Source organism: Ambystoma mexicanum, chromosome 6p, assembly GCF_040938575.1.
Source record: "Ambystoma mexicanum isolate Mex_15411 chromosome 6p, UKY_AmexF1_1, whole genome shotgun sequence".
NCBI lineage: Eukaryota > Metazoa > Chordata > Amphibia > Caudata > Ambystomatidae > Ambystoma > Ambystoma mexicanum.
Genome location: NC_090935.1, coordinates 1,518,634,662 through 1,518,655,742, shown reverse-complemented (window position 1 = coordinate 1,518,655,742; position 21,081 = coordinate 1,518,634,662). Strand labels below are relative to the sequence as shown.

The following is a 21,081-nucleotide window of genomic DNA, read 5'->3' as shown; positions in this document are numbered from 1 at the left end:
ATCCGCATGTGAATAACGTGTATAGTTCCAAGAACCAAAACGGACCTTGCATTGAACCTTTTATGTGTCATTTACTGTTTTAACACATTGGTATTCATAGAGAATTGTTGATCTTTACTTTTCAGAACTTTCCATAATGCCTGCCTGTTCCATTGGCGGTTGCCCTTCGAAGACCCATAACAAATCTGAAGGTACTATAATGCATGTTTTCCCTAAGACAATAGATCAGATAAGAGAATGGGTCCGATATTGCGGATATCCAGCCTCTGAGCTAGAAAGTAGAGTCCTAGAAGTCTTTGCGGACAAGAGGGGTGATCGATACCGCATCTGCAGCAGGCACTTTAGCCCAGACATGTACTCCACATCATTGCTAATAAAGAAGAAAACACCGCGAGCGAGGCGAAAATTGCTCTCAACCGCTATTCCCACTCTATTCGTCCACATCCCTCCACTGGTGAGTCAAGTTTACGTATTTATCTCTCGGCCTTGCGGTAGTGTGTAGCATTAGCTAACAATAATTTCCCCATTTATGTATCCACTCAATATGAAGGCGGAATATTCTCCATCCGTGTCGTTATTGCAGTCATCAGCCACTTCAAGCGCCTATCGGGTAATCTTACTTAGCTATTCTGACACTGACTTGTTTTAGGCATGTAAATCAATAGTTTTAATTGATCGTGTAATTATTTTACCTAATGGTACACCCTTGTACTCGTCCTCTAGTCTTTGTTTTCAGTTATAATTATTGTTATCCAAAATAATGCAAGTACTGTCTTTCAGGGAGATGCTGAGGAGTCCAACGCATTGACGACAACCGTAGATGTCACTCAGATGCTCGAGGTACGTTTCCGGACAGTTCCATCGATGGAGATCATCAGATCTTGCATTCTTGTAGCGTGATTGTTACATACAATGTTTCTTTCGTTTTTAGCCATTGATATGTCCTTCTGTCGTCGCCCTCCTATTTGTCTTCTTTTTTCAATATTGTGTTCATTACTAATGAAAGTCCTATGTTTCAGGGAGTCGATGGAGCATTAGTCCAAGTAGAAGGGGGAGCATGCAGTTACGGGTCGGCGCAACAGCTTGCAGAAGTGTGCACCGCAGTTACATCGTCCCTTGATGTTCTTATGCATTTCGAGGTATGGATACTGACAGTTCGATCAAGCGAAATCATATGACGTGATTACATCCGCTATACTTCCTTCTTTATTAACGCAAGTACTATGTTTCAGGGAGATGACGGAGCTTCTTCTACAAGAACATCACCCCTAGTAGTTGATGCAGATCTCTGGGTGGTGACACTTCCAACGATCGAGCAAATCGAATCATATTTACATATCCATTATTTATTTTAGACAACTGATCATTTGTGCAGGTCTATTTAGATGAGCCGTTGACGCCTGCTCAAAGTTTATGTTCTTTTTAACAAAATAGAAAAGCATACTAATGCAATTACTGTGTTTCAGGGAGTTGCTGAAGCGTCATCTTCAATAATATCATCAATGGAAGTCTATGCGGAGCCCGAGGTATGGATCTTGACAGTTCAATCTAACTAGATCAACAATGCGTGAACTATTGTCGTTTGAATGTTCTACACAATGCGTTCATTCGTGTTTTGCTATTGAGATGTACGTATGGGTATTGGTCCCCAAGTACATTTTGTGTTTTCAATATTATTATACATACTAATGAAAGTTCTATGTTTCAGCGAGTCGATGGAGCCTCAGTGAGTGATGGATGTGCTTATCATGAAAGTATAGTCGTTGCAGCGCGAGAGGAAGTGGAGACATGCACACACGAGTCGGAGCAACAGCGTCCAGATGTTGAAGTTCGAGGAAAGAAAGTTTCAAAGAAAAGAAAGCAAAAGAAGGTTAGTGTCCTGTTCACTATATTATGTTGTCTTTCACTGTCAATAGTTCAATACTGTAAGTTGTGTTTAAACTGAACATCCCTTTTCTAATCTGTCCTCTAGTTGCGAGTGGGTGTAAGAACTAGATCTACACAGACAGTGAAGCGAACGAGAGATGTTGCTTGTCAAACCTTTTGGCAGGGACTTGAGACTGGAGATGCATCGTGCCAATGGGAAGAATATGAAGTGATTGACAACGGAGCTATACCACCACCAGCCATTGATAGTGAATGTCCTCCTGGTAGTTTGGATGCAGTCGTAGATCAATTCACAGAATCCACACCCGCAAAAAATAAGAGCACGCGAAAGTTGAAGACATTGTTTTTTTCTCCCATCTCCGGACAAGGAACAGATGTTGCAATGGAAGAGAATGAAGTGGACGACAATGAAACACCATCAATATCACTCAGCATAGCGGAAGACGATATCAGAGATTGTACCTTTCATGCGAGTGACATGTCCTCAACGTTACAGGCCGAACCAGCTGGGATGCAGAGTGACAGTATAAGGAAAGAGGCCAAATTCATTGTATTCGATAGCTGTTTGATGGATATTATTATGATGATGAAATGTGGGCATTGGGTTGGTGGGGAAGTATGTGGGGAGCCATTGATTAATGTGACTCGTGCAATTCGAGGCACTAACCTTAAAATACATGCCACCTGTACACAATATCATCCGTTCACATGGTCTGCACAACCCATGCTGGGGCAACTGCCAGCAGGCAATCTACTTTGTGCAGCGGCCGCACTTTTTAGTGGTTCAAGTTTTAAAAAGTTACAGTATTTCTTTCAGTTTGTGGGAATCCATTTCATTGCGAAAAGTCAGTTCTACAAATACCAAACCGATTATCTATTTCCAGCCATCAGCGAAGCTTGGAGAATGGAAAAAATGTCAATGGAAAGTACATTCGCGGGCAAACGCTTCAGGCTAGCCGGTGATGGACAATGCGACAGTCCAGGATTTTCAGCCAAGTACTGCACCTACCACTTTCAGGACATGGAAAGTAAGAAAATTGTGAGTTCGGTGGTCGTGCAGGTGTCACAAAGTACATCCTCAGTGGCCATGGAGAAAGTTGGCTTTGTAGCATCATTGCAAGAACTACAATCGCGGGGAATGGTGATCGACCTGATAGCCACGGACAGACACGTTTCAATTGCCAAGACAATGAGAGAACAGTACAAAAATATAAATCACCAATTTGACGTTTGGCATCTTGCAAAATCAATCAATAAAAAATTGTCGGCTGCAGGAAAAAAAAAAGATATGCAAGGTATTTCACAGTGGTCCAAGTCAATCAGCAACCATCTTTGGTGGAGCTCAAAAACATGTGAAGGGTCGTTGGAAATTCTACTGGAAAAATGGCGGTCAGTAATGTTGCACTGTAGCAACGTACATCGATGGTCGACAAATGAGCATTTCCACAAATGTGAACATGGCCATTTGTCCACAGAGGAGGCACGGAAGAAGAAGTGGCTGATTCCTTCATCACCCACTCACAAGGCCATTGAAAAGATTGTATTTGATAAAACTATAACAAGAGATTTGAGGGGACTCACGGAATTCTGCCACACAGGAGATTTGGAGGTGTTCCACAATATGTGCCTAAAGTACAGGCCCAAAAGATTGCATTTTGGCATGGAAGGCATGATAAATCGGACTCTTCTAGCGGTCTTGGCACATAACCATAATGTTGGCCGTCAACAAAGTAGGACGACCGGAACTTTAGGGACGCTTCGCTACAATAAGGCCTTCACTAAAAGAAGTAAACAATGGGTGATCAAACCAGTGTTTGAGGATATGCAATATGAGTTTATTGAGAGACTTATCGTAGATGTCCTCGATAGGCACATACATGGAGTGGTGAACGAACCTATGCAGGGGACAACTGCATTGCCACCCAACATTGCCTCTGTTCCATGTCCACCTAAAGCAGAGCTCATTGAGAAATACACATCACGGTTTAAATGATTGTAATTCGATTGTCTGTTCTCTCGAGTCTCCTCATGTTGCAGGCCCATTGCAATTAAACCAAACAGTAATATAAATCATTTTTACAAAAATTATAGAATGTTTCCATATTACAAACACATGGCCGACCCATAGGGACAATAAAAAAAAAGGCACGCAGACAAGATGCCCTTACACTAACTGGAGCTAACTAGAAATGTGTGCTCGCTCAAAGTGAAGGTCAGCTGCTTTGATGTTTTGCTCGGGTGGCGGAACGGCCCACGACCCAATATAAGGTTCTATTGTGATTTGACCTTGACAGGCCGGGACCATCCTGAAAGACTAAGAAAAGATAATGAATAAAATTTCAGAAACAAAACGATGAGCCACGTTCATTAGAAGAAGTAACGTCGGCAAAGAAGGAGTGGTGTTTCGGGTCTGCCCTACACAGAGACACAATGGAAAATGCAAATATAATGTAAGTAACTTTTGATGAGTTTATACCGCAATTTCATTACTATACAGTGGCTTTAAAGACGGGTTCAGTTGTACTTGTTCGTTCTATGTGGCATAGTGTTTTCTACCGCGCACTATCTGGAGGAGAAACATCTGCTTTTACTGAAGCACCTCAAAACCTTCCTCTTTGCTTCTGCTTTCTCTCTCCCTATCCACTGCTACAACTGGTCCACTGTCTGCGACCTCGGTCCTGGGCCCTTCCACTCTCCACCTGCACTGCCTCCCTGTCAACCCCTGCACTGGGGGACTGTCTCAGTATCCTACAGCCCCCCCTTCCCAGCACTTGTTCTGCACTTACCTTGCACTTGCCACCAGCTGGCCCTATTTATTTATTATTTTATGCTACTTACCTTGTACTCCACTCCCCCCCCCTCCATGCCTCGCCACGCCTTTAAACACTTGTGTACACCCAGTAGCGCTGTCCTCGCTATGAAATGAATAATTTTAATAAGGATCTGATGGTGAGACTAATTTCATTTTTTATGTTTTTAGGTACATCATTCACTACTGTCTGTGTCACGAGTACCAGACACCGGCGGACGGCTTCTACAGCCGCCAGTTGCTTCTCCGCGTGAACAACGTTACCACCCTGACCATTTTATGGGACGATCGCCAAGTACAAGTATGCCCTTACGCGGTACTAACGGTTAGATGCAACATACCTACCATTGTGGTGGCCTAGTGCCTCGTTGTTGGAACAGCCATGCGATTATCAGTGCGACAGAAGAGCTTATTTTTATCGTAAACCAACACCCTGTGTACTGCACACGAACATCGCTTCCCTCAAGACGAACTAATTTGGATCGAGAGCAAAGAAAAATGCAAATCGCTGAATATTCTCTAAACATTTGATGTCCAATAAACGTACTTTGCCAAATGTACAATCTTGCCGTTTGCTTTTAAACCACGGTTTCACATTCCGAATTGTGGTGCTGTATTGTGAGATGCTCTAAGACCCTGTGTACAGCAAAGGACCATCGCGTTCCTCAATACGAACTTTTTGGAACATGAGCAAATAAAAATGCAAATCGCTGAATATTCTCTAAACATTTGATGTCAAATAAATGTACTTTACCACATTTACAATCTTGCGGTTTGATTTCAAAGTACAGTTTCATATTCCGAATTGTGGTGCGCTGTATTGTGAGCTGATCTGTGTTGATTTCCGGGGTCTGTGTGGAGTCGCGTAGAAGACGCCTGGGCGCGTTTGCCCACGCAGCACAGTCACGTCACGGATAGAGGCGGGGAATATGAATGTTTTGATAAAGTCTGTTTCAGGGGCGGGGGATTTGATTTAGTGCCGCAAAGGCAGGTGAGCCAGGTCGATGCGGCGGAATGATAGGATTATCACAAAATGGAGGCTGATTTCGAGTGCGATAAGGGGCGAAAAGTCGGGTAAGGTCCATAGGAAAGTTTCCTACGATCTACCGATTTATGCTTACAAACACATGGCCGACCCGTAGGGACAATAAAAAAAAAGTCCCGGAACTCTCCTTTAACTATTGGAATTATATTTCAGGAAGGTTGTCCATTATGTAGTGGACACTGCACAACTTGGCTGCAAAGAGAAACACAACTGTTTGTATGTAGCCATTATGGAGTTTCATACAGGCTCAGATTGACAAAGAATTTCAAGAATGCGTATCTATTATTATTACAACCAACATTTTAATTTTGGGTGCTCCACAACATCTTAAAAAGGCAGCACAGGAACGTTATAAACCTAATGCTACTAAAAGGCAGCATAGTTAGTAAACTAACTACTGTCTTCCTCAATCTTTTGAAAATATGTTGGAAGTATTTTTTCCATTACAATAATATTAAACAAGTGCTATAATGTTGCTGTATAATATCAGCATATTGTGTCAAAAAGTGGTACTTTATAGTTTGTATGTGGCCTAGTTGAGGAAGAACACTAGCTCAATAAACAAAAAAATCTCTTTAATATCGGACCAATAATATTGTATATACTCGTGTGAACGCTGATGACACACGTGCTAAGGAAAACCCGATTTATGTTGTAATTACGCCATAAAGGCATGAGATGACCGTCAACACCTATGAGGGTAAATGATGATATGGGAGGCGTATGGTAGTATATTTGAATACCTGTCGTTCGTCTATAATACAATGCCCAAGTGTTGGCTGTAGGTAATGCTTGCCCTGAAGGCTCACTTAGATGGGACATGCGCTGTAGGACTGCTGAGGCAGCGCTTTCACAAGCTCTCAGGGCACTGGGTGAAGGCCACCTGTGACTCCATCTTGGAATTTGCCAGCAAAGACCGTTTTGAACAATGGGACTTTATTCTTGGCCGGAAGTACGTCAGGGGGCAGTGGCCCCGCACCCCTCACCTGAGGAGGATGATGCCAGCTATCATCAGAACACAGTGAGCGACTTGAAAGCAGAGGATCACATGATGAGGGGGCAAGGGGATGGAAACGGAAGACAGACTACGGAATGAACAAGAAGGGCTATTGCTATGTCTTGGGAGCGGGAGAGGTCAAACAGAAATGATGTGCATTGTTAGGGACCCAACCAAATCGAGATATAAGGGGAGGCGAATTGGAGGTGGTATGGGTTAGTCTGGGCGTCGGGTTAATGGGTGCCGGCCGTTTCTGTGGTTTGCAAAAAAAGTAATAAATGATTTTTTAAAAAATGTATTTAAATTTTTATAAAGCGCCACATGCTCGTGGGCCTCAGAGCGCACAGAGAAACAAAGACAGACAACAGACAAATAGGGATCTCAGGGGTCAGCAGGGGAACCATTAGGGTACAGAATAGGTTCAGTCAGGGTTCTGATTGAAAAGTAGCGTTTTTATTTCTTTTTTAAAATGAGCCAGGCTTTCAGTCATGCGTATATGTCCAGGAAGAAGATTCCACAGCAAAGGGGCTTGGACATTGAAAGTGGTACCCCCAAAATGTGCCCATTTATACCTGGGCTGGATGAATGTAGGACAGGCGGAGGAGCGAAGCACCCTACCTCCTACCTTGGGTTTTATTCTGTCAATAAGATAGGACACACATTTCTTCTGCATATAAAGGACAAGGTCAAGATATTATGGTTATTCCTATGTCTAACAGGTAACCAATGAAGTGACCTTCTGGCTTCTGAGATGTGGGCACATTTGGGTAGTCCCTGTATAGCTCGGACCGCGTTGTTTTGTGCGCCCTGCAGGGCTTAAATATTGGCTTGAATGTGCCTGCTAGGAGACTATTACAGTAGTCGAGCCTGGAATTGACTAATGCGGTGGCGAGCAAGGTACAATTGTTGGTGGAAAGAAAGGGGCAAATATAATTAATTTGCTTCGTGATCAGGCTGCAGGATGATCGGATAAAGGCGACGTGAGGATGCATAGATAGCTCATCGTCAAGGATGACTCCCAGTGTCTTCACCTTCTTCATTACCGGGATAATGTTTGAAGCAATAGTTAATTTGGCGTAGGCAAGGTCTAGTTTGCTCAAACAGACTTTTAATGCCATAATTAAGAGCTCAGTCTTTTTGCAGTTAAGGGCAAGCGAGTTGGTGGCCATCCAGTCCTGGGTGGCCTTATAGATGGTATTAATGGCAGCCAAGTCCTGCTCATAATTCCCACTCAACTGGAGGACGACCTGGGTACCATTGGCGTAGTTGGTATAACGAGCCCCCAGTGCATCCAGCGTGTCAAGAAGTGGACATATATAGATGTTAAACAATGTTGGGGAAAGACAGGACCCCTCTGGGACTCCACAGGTTTGAGAAATGGGGTCTGAACTCTCTCCCCCAATGGCCACTCGGACAGTAGGGGGACCAAGAAATTATGAGATCCACTGGGAAGCGAGTGGGGAGCAGTTGGCGACCTACCTCAAGCGTGTTACCAGGAGGACTGGTCCACCAAGACAAAGGCTGCAAAAAGGTCCAAAAGCATCAGCAGGGGCGGGATGACCATCATTCACCATGCTGGCCAAGGTGGATTTAAGGTCCAGCTTGGCGGTTTCCATCCCGTGCTGAGCCCGCAACCCCGATTGGCGTGTGCAGAGAATCCCATGATCTTCAATATGTTTTTGCAGCTGGAGATATGCCAATTTATCCATGATATCTTGCTCTGTCCAATCTCGACAAGGCTACTGAGTCCTTTGTTCTGATTTGGTTAGTGCGTGTTGACCATGACTCAGACCTGTTGAGCAATGCTGTAGACCACCCACTATCGTGAGTCTCCATCCAAACACCCCCACAAGCACTCAAAATTATAAGGTAGGAGACCTACTTGCAAATCTCCATAGAGGGCTTCTGGAGGAGGTTATCGGGATTGATGAGAGGGCATGTGGGGCCACACAGAGAACTGAGGGTTCTGTTTGGACCCAGGGAATTGACAGAAAGGGGTGGGACATTTTTAGGGGATATTCTGAAATGGGATGCAGAATTTGGGCTGGATATAGATCATTGGTAGTGGTTTTTGCTTGATTTATAACTGTGATCCCTTTAGTTCTGTCTCTATTTTATCCAGAGGTTAATCTAGCAAAATACAGAGGATAGGCACTAAGCACAGTGCAATGGTTGGGTACTGGTTAAGGCAGGGTTGTCCAACATGCGGTACGCGGGCCACAATGCGGCCCTCCAAGCCGTTTCAGGTGGCCCGCGAGCTCAAAGGTAAAGAAAAAAAATGTGCACGCGCACAAACGAACTTCCCTGGGTGACCCCATAAATGGGGTCACCCGAGGAAGTTACAGTCCTCAGCCACCAACCCAGTTAATTTATTTATTTCTGCAATGTTTGTCGGATCCGACAAACATTGCATAAATAAAGAAATTACCCGGGTCGCAGCGTTACAGTTCTCAGCAACGACCCGGTTAATTTATTAATTTATGAAATGTTTGTCGGATATCTGTCGAACATTAAATAAATAAATAAATTAACTGGGTCATGGGGGTCGTGGCTTCCGGGAGGGCTGGGGCTGGGCCAGGGCCTGCCTTCTCACCCTTGCTTAGCGGGGCTTCCAGAACGGGCCCAACCCCTGCACTCTTGCTTGCAACTCATACTGCCTCTGCTCAGGCAATGCACCTCTCTCTGCAGCTCTCTTCCCCTGCGCTCCCCTTTTTTCCACACTCTCCTCTGTGCACCACTCTCTGCTCAGCCAATGCGCCTCTCTCTGCAGCTCTCCCCTGCACACCTTTCTGTGCACTGTTCTCTTTTGTGCACCACCCTCTGCTCAGGCAATGCTTCCCTCTCTGCAGCTCTCTCCCCTGCACACCCTTTTTTGCACCACTCACCTCTGTGCACAACTCTCTGGTCAGCCAATGTACCTCTATCTGCAGCTGCTGAACCCTGCACACCTTTCTGTGCACTGTTCTCCTCTGTGCACCACCCTCTACTCAGGCAATTCACCTTTTAGCTGCAGCTCTCTCCCCCTGCGCACCTTTTTTTGCACCACTCTCCTCCGTGTATCACTCTCTTCGCAGCCTGTGCACCTCTCTACATTCCTCTTCCCTGCACACTGCACTCTTCTGGACACCACTCTCTTCTCAGCAAATGCTGCTGACCTTGCAGATCTCTACCTTGCATACCTTCTGTGCACCATTCTGCTCTGTGCATCACTACCCGGCTCAGCCAATGTACCCCTCTTTGCATCCCTCTCTCAGGTACACCACAACACTCTTCTCAGACAATGCACCTCTTTACAGCTGTCTCCCTGCACACCGTTCTTTTCATTACTCTCCTCTGTGCACTACTTTCTGCTCAGATAATGCACCTCTGTTTGCAGCCTTCTGTGCTGCACGAGGTTCTACACACCACTGCCCCATATCTGTCAGCCCAGAGCTTTGGTGCAAGAGGCACTTCCCTGGTTTACTGTGTGCACCAGTTTCTGGCCAGCTCTGTCTTTTGTGTCCTGCTCTTTGCACCTCACCCATCAGTGCACCATTTGGTGCACTTCTCTCATGTATGTATTGCTCTGCATCTCTCCCTCTCTGCTGTACACCCCGCCCACAGTTTTTTTGTTTATAGTCAAGCGCCGAGGACCCTAGGATTTTAAAGCGCTAGGTAGAGATAGAGCAGGTGATCAGAGGTTTAAACACATTCATTTAAATAGGTGCGGAAAAGATGTGTTTAAAAATGTTTCATAAGAAGGGTAAAACTAGTTTGTGCTGTTAAAAGTGGGCATTCGCGGTTTCCAAAAGCATGGAGCTTGAGATGCAAATGTTTTAACCCCCTCGACCCGCCTTGAAGGTTGTGCAGAATTTATTTTCCTGCAGTCAAGCTCTGAGCAGGTCATCGGGCCCACAGCAAGAAAAAGTAAGGTGTGCGCGAGGGGTTGCACACAGAACCCCTGGTCTTGCTGTAGAATTTATTTTGCTGCAGTCAAGGGGGACAGCTCTGAGCAGCTCAGGTCCACAGCATTCACTGGAGAGGTCAAGTGCGCAGGTATCTAACCCCAGACTTGTGCGCCCCATGATATCAGGTGCCCACTCAAAGCTCCCGGGGGGGGAGGGGTGGGTCTGGGACAGGGTCATGGCCTGCCTTCTCACCCTCGCTTAGCGGGGCTACCAGAATGGGCCCAACCCCTGCCTTCTTGCTTGCAACTCATACTTACCTGGCAGGGGAGAATCTGTGATCACAAAGGCAGATCCCCCAGGGTGAGGCTCACCCATTGGACATCGGATTTGCTGACCCCAAATGCGTGATACTCGACTGCATTATTTCTGGTAGTGGGGGACAGCGTTTGCGCTTTCCCCTGATTTATTGGTGAAAGAAAGGAAAGGTAAAGTGTGCACTAGGCCTGCTCGGTTGGTTGCACAGAGAGCCCCATGTCTTGTGGCAGAGATTCTGAGCGCACTGCTAGTGCATGCCCACGCGCTGCACTACTAATGCATGCCCATGCGCTGCACTACCAATGCGTGCCCACGTGCTGCACTGCCAATGCATGCCCATGCGCTGAATCTCTCACAGGGGTTCGCCGGGGGGCCCATGAGAATTCCCAATAGCGATGCCGATATTCAGCTTGTTAAAACATGGACAACTGTTGTGGGGTCAATGCAACTTAATATGAGAATATCACAAGCAACTAACCTTTGATCACTGCCCCTGACACCAAAAGCTATCCTTGGGACTGCATGGTTATCACTGCCAGTGATGCTCTTGTGTCAGAGGTCACACAATATCATTTTTTAATACACTGCTTTGGGTGAGGTTGTTGACTTTTTGCTCACCTGCCCACTGGGCGACAAAAAGTTAATGCTTCGGCCCTATATTTAAAAAGGTTGGACAAGCCTGGGTTAGGGTAACACTTTGGGGAAAAGGGTAAAGACCAGAATTAAATAGGGACAGGCAGATGAGTGGATGGTGAGAGACTTTATCCCTGTCAGATCACTCAGCAGTGTCTATGGTTGTGAAAGAGAAGCCCCTTCCCTCTCGGGACTGTGAACGAGTGGACTCGAAGAACACGTGGAGCAGGGGCGTCCTAGGTAAGAGGGCAAGTGATGAGTGAAAGCAGACTTACATAGGGAAAGGGGAAAATTGACAAAGAGCTATCAAAACAGGCGGAGGAACCCCCAAAGGGGCTGCCAGCCCCTTATACTTTTAGGAAGTTTAACAGTTTGTCTTATGATTATTTGGATTCATGGCACTATTTGACTAGATGTAACAAATAGACTTAATTTCTTTTTGAAGAGACATTTAATTTGGATAAACTGGGACCCCTTAGAAGGGCTCTGGAAGTGGAAGGCACTAAGATACCAGCAGTACAGTGGTGAGCATTCGCCAAGTGGTTGGAAGAGTCTACAGCTATGAGAAATGACTGAGGGAATGTGTTAAACGAGTCTTCACGAGATCGCTGGTTACCTTTTCTTCCTGGAGACCGTGGAGTTGAGGTTGCCAGTCTGTCGGAGTATCTCTTGCCGATGAATGAGTAGCGCGAGAAATTAGCCCAATACCCTCCTGACGATATATGACAGGATGGCACTGAACCAACTCCCAACGACACGGGTGGCACTTCTCCGTATTTACGTGGCGTCGGGACAGTGTTTCCACTGGCAGAGAAGACTTAATGAAGACACCGATAATGGTGGAAGCTGAACTCCGGAACATCCAAGAGGGTAGCAAGGCACAGGTACCGGCAGGGCACAAGACAGGTAAAGGAGGAAGGTCTGCAAGGTCAAACAGAACAGACAAGGAAATCCTACTAACCTAGCAGAAGGGAAGCAACCAGGAACCCAGACAGGAACTCCCCTACCCTAACCCAGGAGGCAGGCAAGGACATGGTGGAACTGGGAAGCAAGGGGTAGGAGGACTAAGGAGCAGGGAGAGGACAAGGAGGAAAGGCTGGACTAGGCAGGATAAGGCAGAGCAAGGAACTGGAGAGGCTGAGGCACGGACACCAGGGCTCCAGCAGCGCATACACAGAAACAACCGTGTTGAGACGCGTTGTCCCCGTGTATGCAGCGCTCTTTTAAAGCCCGGCATCAAAGCGAGGCTTGGAACGCATGTTCCGACACTGCGCATGCGCGGGAAGTCGGATACTGACGATCCGCGCATGCGCAGATCCTCGCAAGATGGCGGCGCCCACGGAGCCTATCCGGACCGCGGGCCGGCGTGGGGAAAGACGCCACCGCGGGTACAGCCTCCATGAAGGAGGAGACCGCTGCGGCCGTGGACCCGGGACCCCAGGACAGGTAAGTGGCGCCCGCTAGCACGCGGTGTGACACCATACCCCCTCCCGGATAACCCCGGAGCACCGGGTTTCCAAGGGTAGCGGAGATAGAAGTCCCGAATCAGGTGCGGTGCATGCACGAAGGAGCGTGGTTCCCAAGTGCGGTCACAAGCAGGATATCCCTTCCAGCTGACCAGGAGTTGCAGAGCACCCCGCCAAATCCGTGAATCACATATCTCCTGCACCTCAAACTCAGGGACCCCCCGAACCAAGACCGGGGCAGGACGGGAACAGGTGCGACCCATAACATCGGGCACATAGGGCTTCAAAAGAGAGACATGAAAGACAGGATGGACCCTCCAAGAACGTGGCAGAGACAAACGAAAGGCAACAGAAGAAACACGCCCAATGATGCGAAAGGGACCAAAAAAGCGGGGAGCCAGTTTTACTGGTAAATTGCGTACCGGTAGATTCTTGGAGGACAGCCATACCCTGTCCCCAACATGAAGGACAGGCTCAGGGCTCCGTCTCTTGTCAGCCTGTTCCTTCATACATGCTTGTGCCACTGCCAAGGTACCGGCCGCCAGGCGATGTTGATTGCGGATCAGGTATACCAGGGCATCTGCAGATGGTACGGCACTGGAAGATGTAGGACGAACTGGCAGCAATCTTGGGTGAAGACCAGAAGAGCAGAAAAAGGGGCTGAGTCCGGTAGCAGAATGAACAGCATTGTTGTAAGCTGCTTCCGCGGTGTCCAACCATTCCGACCAGTTGTCTTGAGTGGCATTGGCATAACAACGTAGGTATTGCTCAAGGGTTTGATTGGTGCGCTCCGTCTGCCCATTGGTCTGTGGATGATAGCCGGAACTCAGGGCTCGCTGAATGTCCAAATGCCGACACAGTTGGTCCCAAAAGGATGAGATGTATTGAGATCCCCGGTCCGATAGAATTTTCTCCGGAAGACCATGAAGACGATATACCTCGTGTAGAAAACGTCGTGCCATCTGGGAGGCAGTGGGCAGTTTGGGAAAGGGCAAGAAATGAGCAGTATTGGTGAAGCAGTCCACCACCACCATTATACACGTGAAACCACCAGACAGGGGCAGGTCAACGATGAAATCCGTGGCGATGGTATGCCAAGGGTACGGAGGCGTAGGCGTGGGTTTCAGGAGACCAATGGGCCTTTTGCGAGGAATCTTGATCTGGGCACATTCAGGGCAGGAATCCACGTAGTGCTTTACCAGCGTGGCCCATCCAGGCCACCAGTACTGCCGTGCAACCAGTTCTTGTGTTGTGCAGACTCCACGGTGACCACAAACGACGGAATCATGGCAATTCTGTAGAACGATCTTCTGGAGCTCCAAGGTGGGAACGTATAGACGTTCCTTAAAGAACAACAAGCCGTCACGTTCTCTGATGTCAGAACGTTGTAGTATCTGTAATCTTGAGGGATCCGTTCGTGTGGCTTCTATCAACTGTTGGAGCTGGGGAGTCACCATCGATAGAAAATGCTTTGACGCTATCAGAGGCTCCGGTTCCTTGGCACCTTCAACCTTGTTTTCCAGAGACCGAGACAGGGCATCAGCCTTCGTATTCTGGGAACAAGGAATGTATGTGACGGTGAAATCGAACTGCGAAAAGAAAAAGGCCCAACGAGCATGACGGGAGGTTCTGCATTGCAAAGAGCGCAGGAACTGTAGATTACGGTGATCTGTGCGAACCACCACCGGGTACCTCCCACCCAGCAAGTGATGTCGCCACTCCTCGAGAGCTGCTTTCATAGCCAGTAATTCCTTTTCAATCAACGCATAGTTTCTCTCGCTCGCTGACAATTTCCGTGAGTAGTAAGCCACCGGGTGCTCTGTTCCCGTGACTGAATCTTGCTGTAGTAAGACCGCACCAATTGCGTAGTCCGAAGCGTCTGTTTCAACCACAAATGGCTTTTCATCATCTGGATGTCTAAGAACAGGAGCCGACATGAAGGATTTTTTCAATTCCAGAAATGCCTCCTCGGCCTGCGTGTCCCAGAGAAATGGCACCTTGGTACTGGTCAGGCGGGTTAGGCTGTTGGCAAGTTGAGAAAAGCGTGGAATGAAGCGTCGATAAAAGTTGGCGAAGCTCAAGAACCTTTGAAGTGACTTCACGCCATGTGGCGGTTTCCATTCTCGTATAGCTTGCAGTTTCGCGGGATCCATCCGCACTCCTGTGCTGCTGATCACATAGCCCAGAAATTCCATGCTTTCCATATGAAACTGACATTTTTCTACCTTGGCATACAGGCCGTTAGCTTTTAGTCTGCGGAGAACTTCTTGAACATGCGCAACATGTGCAGTTCGAGTGTCAGAAAAAACCAGGATGTCATCAAGGTATACCCATACAGATATTCCAATAAGGTCCGAAAAGACATCGTCCATGAACCGCTGGAAGACGGCCGGGGCGTTGCAGAGTCCAAACGGCATCATCCTGTACTCGTAGTGACCGATAGGTGTTTTGAAGGCCGTCTTCCACTCATCTCCCTTCCTAATCCGCACCAGGTGATAGGCCCCTCTTAGATCAAGCTTGGTGAAGATTTGTGCGGATTTCAGGGATTCGATGATGTCCCGGATGAGTGGTAATGGGTACCTGTCCTTGAAGGGCCCAGGTTTTCATACACTTCCCTAGCCAGGCAACACCGACTTTCAGGATCAACAAGGGCACCGGGTTCATAGGAGGAAGGTCAGATTCAGAGAGGCGGCCCGCTGCTGCCTTCTCCTCAAACAACGGGCCTGTTAGTTTTCCTGCTTCTTCAGAGGGCGTAGCAGACAGGTGCCTAGAAAATGACCCGAACCACCGCAATACAAGCACAAGTTTTGCTGTCGTCTTCTTTTCTTTTCGGCCTCGGACAACGGGCCTCGGATGGCACCCAACTGCATGGGTTCTGGACCCACATCGGTAGAGACAGCTGGTCCGGGGTTCAGTACCGGAAGAACCGGGTGATACCTGTCAGATCTGCGACGTTCACTCCGTCGTTCAGCTAACCTGTGGTCAATGCGTAAGACTTGTTCCACCAATGCAGGCATCGTTTCTGGCTCCGGGATGTGCAGCAATTCGTCTTTGTACTCTTCTCGTAGTCCCCGACGAAACAAGGTTTTCTGAATTATTTCGGGCCATTGTGAATCGGTTGCTAATTGTCGAAACCGACTTATGTAGTGGATTATGTCACCTGGTCCTTGTTTGATCTCCATTAATTGATTCTGGGCCATGGCTGCCAAATTGGGCGGTTTAAAGACATCCAAAAAGGCTTTCTCGAAAGCAGCGAAATCACCCAACAGGGGACTGTTGGTAGAGACCAAAGGTGCGGCCCAAGCAAGTGCATTGCTGGTTAGGTTTCCAAGGATATACCCGATCTTTGCCTTGTCTTGACCAAAATGACTTGACCTGAACTGGAAATGGATCCGACAGTGTGTACAGAACTCTGCCACTCGACGCGGGTCACCATCATACTTTATCGGAGTAGTGTAAGCCATGGAGTTCTCAGGTGGTGTAGCTGGTTGTGAGGGGTTAGCCATACTCCGACCCATCGCTTGTCGAAGGGTGTCGTTCTCCTGGCGGAGGGTGGTCATTTCAAGACGCATGGCACGCATTTCTTCGCGTAATTCCTGCATGTCGTCCATGTCGGGACTGAAGGAAAGGCGTCTCAATCTGTTAAACGAGTCTTCACAAGATCGCTGGTTACCTTTTCTTCCTGGAGACCGTGGAGTTGAGGTTGCCAGTCTGTCGGAGTATCTCTTGCCGATGAATGAGTAGCGCGAGAAATTAGCCCAATACCCTCCTGACGATATATGACAGGATGGCACTGAACCAACTCCCAACGCCACGGGTGGCACTTCTCCGTATTTACGTGGCGTCGGGACAGTGTTTCCACTGGCAGAGAAGGCTTAATGAAGACACCGATAATGGTGGAAGCTGAACCCGGAACATCCAAGAGGGTAGCAATGCACAGGTACCGGCAGGGCACAAGACAGGTAAAGGAGGAAGGTCTGCAAGGTCAAACAGAACAGACAAGGGAATCCTACTAACCTAGCAGAAGGGAAGCAACCAGGAACCCAGACAGGAACTCCCCTACCCTAACCCAGGAGGCAGGCAAGGACAAGGTGGAACTGGGAAGCAAGGGGTAGGAGGACTAAGGAGCAGAGAGAGGACAAGGAGGAAAGGCTGGACTAGGCAGGATAAGGCAGAGCAAGGAACTGGAGAGGCTGAGGCACGGACACCAGGGCTCCAGCAGCGCATACACAGAAACAACCGTGTTGAGACGCGTTGTCCCCGTGTATGCGGCGCTCTTTTAAAGCCCGGCATCAAAGCGAGGCTTGGAACGCATGTTCCGACACTGCGCATGCGCGGGAAGTCGGATACTGACGATCCGCGCATGCGCAGATCCTCGCAAGATGGCGGCGCCCACGGAGCCTATCCGGACCGCGGGCTGGCGTGGGGAAAGACGCCACCGCGGGTACAGCCTCCATGAAGGAGGAGACCGCTGCGGCCGTGGACCCGGGACCCCAGGACAGGTAAGTGGCGCCCGCGAGCGAGCGCGCGGTGTGACAGAATGTAATAATCAACTGAGGGGACAAATACAATTTTTGAGAGGTAGGTGAGGAACTGAAGAGGCTTGACTGTGCCCCAAGATAGTGGAGAAGGAAGGACCGATAGAGAAATACAAGGCAGAGGAGAATCGGGAAGATCAGGATGGTGAGATGCCAGAAGATATACAAGAATTTTTCACTAGTATGAGACCATTTACTTGGCCATGGCCAACAGAGGCACAACAGGAAGCACTTGTGGTAGAGATTTCTCCTTTGATGCCCTCAGCCCCTGCGACACAGGGGTCGAGCGGGTTAGGTTCTGCCGTGGCACATGCGTTTAGGGGGTCGCTATCTTTGTATAACCCCTCAGTGACAAGGGAAGGTAATACATATAGGAGAGATTCACACCCTTTTCAAGCTCCCCTCAGATAATTACCATCTGGTCATGAGGATGAGAGCAACAGCATGTCTTGGTTATGGTCCCTGTACTATTGACACTGGGGGATCTTAGGACACGGGCAAATGAGTTCCCCAATATAAGGAAAGAGCCCCAATGATTTGTGGAGGAACTTCCAACAGTCATGTATTGTTATAACTCGTTTTGGGCTGGTATGAATCAACTTATGAGAATAGTGATGCCACCGGAGGTGAGGCAGCGATTAGTGGCCGGGGCGGCCCGGCCAGCTGCCGACCTAGGCACCAGGGGAGCCTTGGTGCAGGCTAGGAAAAGGACACTGATGGCGGTTGCAGAGGTGTGCCCCATGAAAACTGATTGGGAAAGAATAGTGAATGGTAAACAGAACAGTGGCTCTTTGGCCAGTAACAGGACGTTCTGTTGAAGGTCTGTCAGAGTGCACAACATTTTTCAATGTCCCAAGGGAAGTGCAGTTTCCACCAGCCTCGGAGAAATGGCCAGTCCGTTGTTATCTTTTACAGTATGCTCATGTTAAACAAATGTTACAGACTTTTTTAACTGAGCAATGCAATCCCACGGCAGGCTTTTCTCCATGCGCAGGGGAAAAGAAGGAGAACGCCTGTTAAAACCTGTCTCCCATTCACAGCTCGAAAAAAGGCTGCGACATATGGTCCTATGTAATGTAGAATTCATCGGAATCCCTGGGATTTGAGCACATAGTGTTATTGTCACAAATGCACTTCTTCATGGTCATGTTGCTGTGTGGGAACGAATCCTTGGACCAGATTCATAAATAAATAATTTATTGCCAAGGCATTTCATGTTAGCACAAAATGGAGGGCCAGAGGACACAGTTCCAACACGCATGCATGTGATAGGGCACATTTGAAATGCTTTCCATAGCCCCATTTCACATATAGCATACCTACTTTTATGAAGACCCCTGATTTACTGTGTTTGTTTGGAATACTTGTGCGAACCAGAGAGAATAAATAACCAGTTTTACAAACGCAAGGCGGTTTCTTCGATATTGGAAGCAGGCCTACAAAACTGTCCCGCTCACACTCTAATAAACACTGTAAATGGACTAGATTCTGGTACACCTATGATCCATAGCAGGCAAATGGTCGTTTTTCTTCAGTTAATGGAATATAGAAAAATGCTACCATTTGTTATCTGTATACCATTGGCACATTAGAAGGTGTAGTATTTCTGTAACATTCATTGTGCATTTCAGTAACGTTTTAGAAACTATACTGTTGCGTTGCCCTTTAGGTTTTTCTGCTATGTCCCTGGAGCTTTAAATGTTGGTTAATGTGCTGCTTTGCTCCAAAAGGTCCCATCCTCTCCCACAGAGCTTGCAAAAGAAAAGTAAAGGCCCGTGTTCAGAGGCTCTTGCATCCTATGCGGGATGTGCAAGGGAATCTAGGAGTCAAAAGTGACCAGTTCACCAGCCTGACTCTCCATGGGGACATTACATTGCTTTCTGTTTAATTTCTTGAACATCTGCCAGAGCCTTCATGAGAGATTCCCATGGTTCTACCTGTGGAGGATCGCCATCTGGCAAGGGTCTAGAATCCCTGGCTCTTTTGATTGGTATTAATATAAAATGATGTGGGTATTTCTCAGTAATCTGTCGGCTGCATGCTCTCTCAGCGGTATAATCCGCCTGTACAGGCGCTGCAATTGCCCCGTGAAACTTTATGGCCTAGAAGCCATTACTATCAGCAATTGGAAGTGGCTTAGCGTCTTAGAAGGCAAATTCTGGCCGTGCATCCCTATTGAAATTTTGTGCCTGGAATTACGGTTGTCCTCTTTGAAAGGTCAGGTGCTTATTGATGTGAACGTATGTAATATGATATGATATGATATGGCATTTATAATGCGCCTATACACAAGTGTTTCAAGTGTTTGTAATGCGAATAGATCTTTCTCTTTAGATACAGAAAGTTAGAGAGATACAGAGAGACTGTTTGATATGGTTGGCTGGTCCCCTTCTAGGGCCTCTGACGTATCTGTGACGGTTGGTGTTTGGAAGAAGAAATGTACTACTTGGGACTGGAATTTTAATTATTCTCACATAAGAAGTTTGAAGAATTGTCTGCATACTATGGAACTACAGCACTAATTCATGTCCCTGAAAAGTATTTGCTTATCTGCCCCTGTAATAAATGATGTTATTGCTCTTCCGTACTAGGCAGTTGCCTCTTCTTAGTATTGTCTCGAGGTTCGGTGTACCGATAAATTTAGTGATAAATGGGAAATATTGTTGGATATGTAAATTGAGGCACTTCTTGAAACTCCCAAGCATGTCATGACAGAATGTCCTAAGATGGGAGTGACCTATATGATTAATCATTGTAACTTTGTACACTGTTAAAAGTTTAAAAAAAAGAGATTTTTGATTTTACTCAGGAATGTCAGTCCGGAGTTGCTGCTGCGCCCCTTGAAATCTCCCTGGCCACCTCTGTGGTATCCCTTGCTATCCCTGAAAAAAAAATACATTTTTGTTTTTTTACAAATGGAAGCTCCTTGGCTGCGGCAAGTGACAAGTGGCTCTTTGTTTCTGGAGTGACTGCCTTTCTTGTTCATGCCTCTAAAAAACAAAACAGGGGGTTCCACAAGTGTAACACTATGAGAGGTGACCCTAAATCAGAAAGAATAGGAATAACAAATATTTTTTCTTTCTGGAATTCTATACAATAATTGCTAGACTCATTAAAGTTTTATTTCAGGCACACTTCAGTGGGTGAGTCATTGATTTAGTCTGTTCTTAAACACCTCAAATTCACAATGCAGACAAAAACGTCCAAAAAGCATTTACAGTACAGTAAGCATCCATTTCAGACTATGTATTTAGCTTTTCACAAGTTGCAGTTAGAGCATGTTTTTTTCTGCCGTTGACTCTGTTATGATCATAAGAAGACATTCCATCTCAGTGGCCTCTGTCACTTGACAACATTCTTGTGCCTAAAAGCTTGTGTTCAGTGTAGAAATGTTTGATCATAGCACATAAAGTCGCCCTTGATTTCATTGTGCCACAATTAATGTTTTGTTGTAATGTGTCTATCTTTCATATCTCCCTGGCATGCTGTTCAGGATGTTTGTTT

The 21,081-nt window shown here is 47.1% G+C and overlaps 1 protein-coding gene and 1 pseudogene across 7 annotated transcripts in view; one reads left to right on the top strand and one right to left on the bottom strand.

Moving 5' to 3' along the window:
- NRG1 (neuregulin 1) overlaps positions 1–21,081 on the bottom strand; it is a 2,309,699-nt gene that overhangs the window by 1,129,335 nt on the left and 1,159,283 nt on the right. The gene's annotated exons all lie outside the window — the stretch shown is intronic.
- LOC138512731 (U1 spliceosomal RNA) lies at positions 10,935–11,086 on the top strand (annotated as a pseudogene).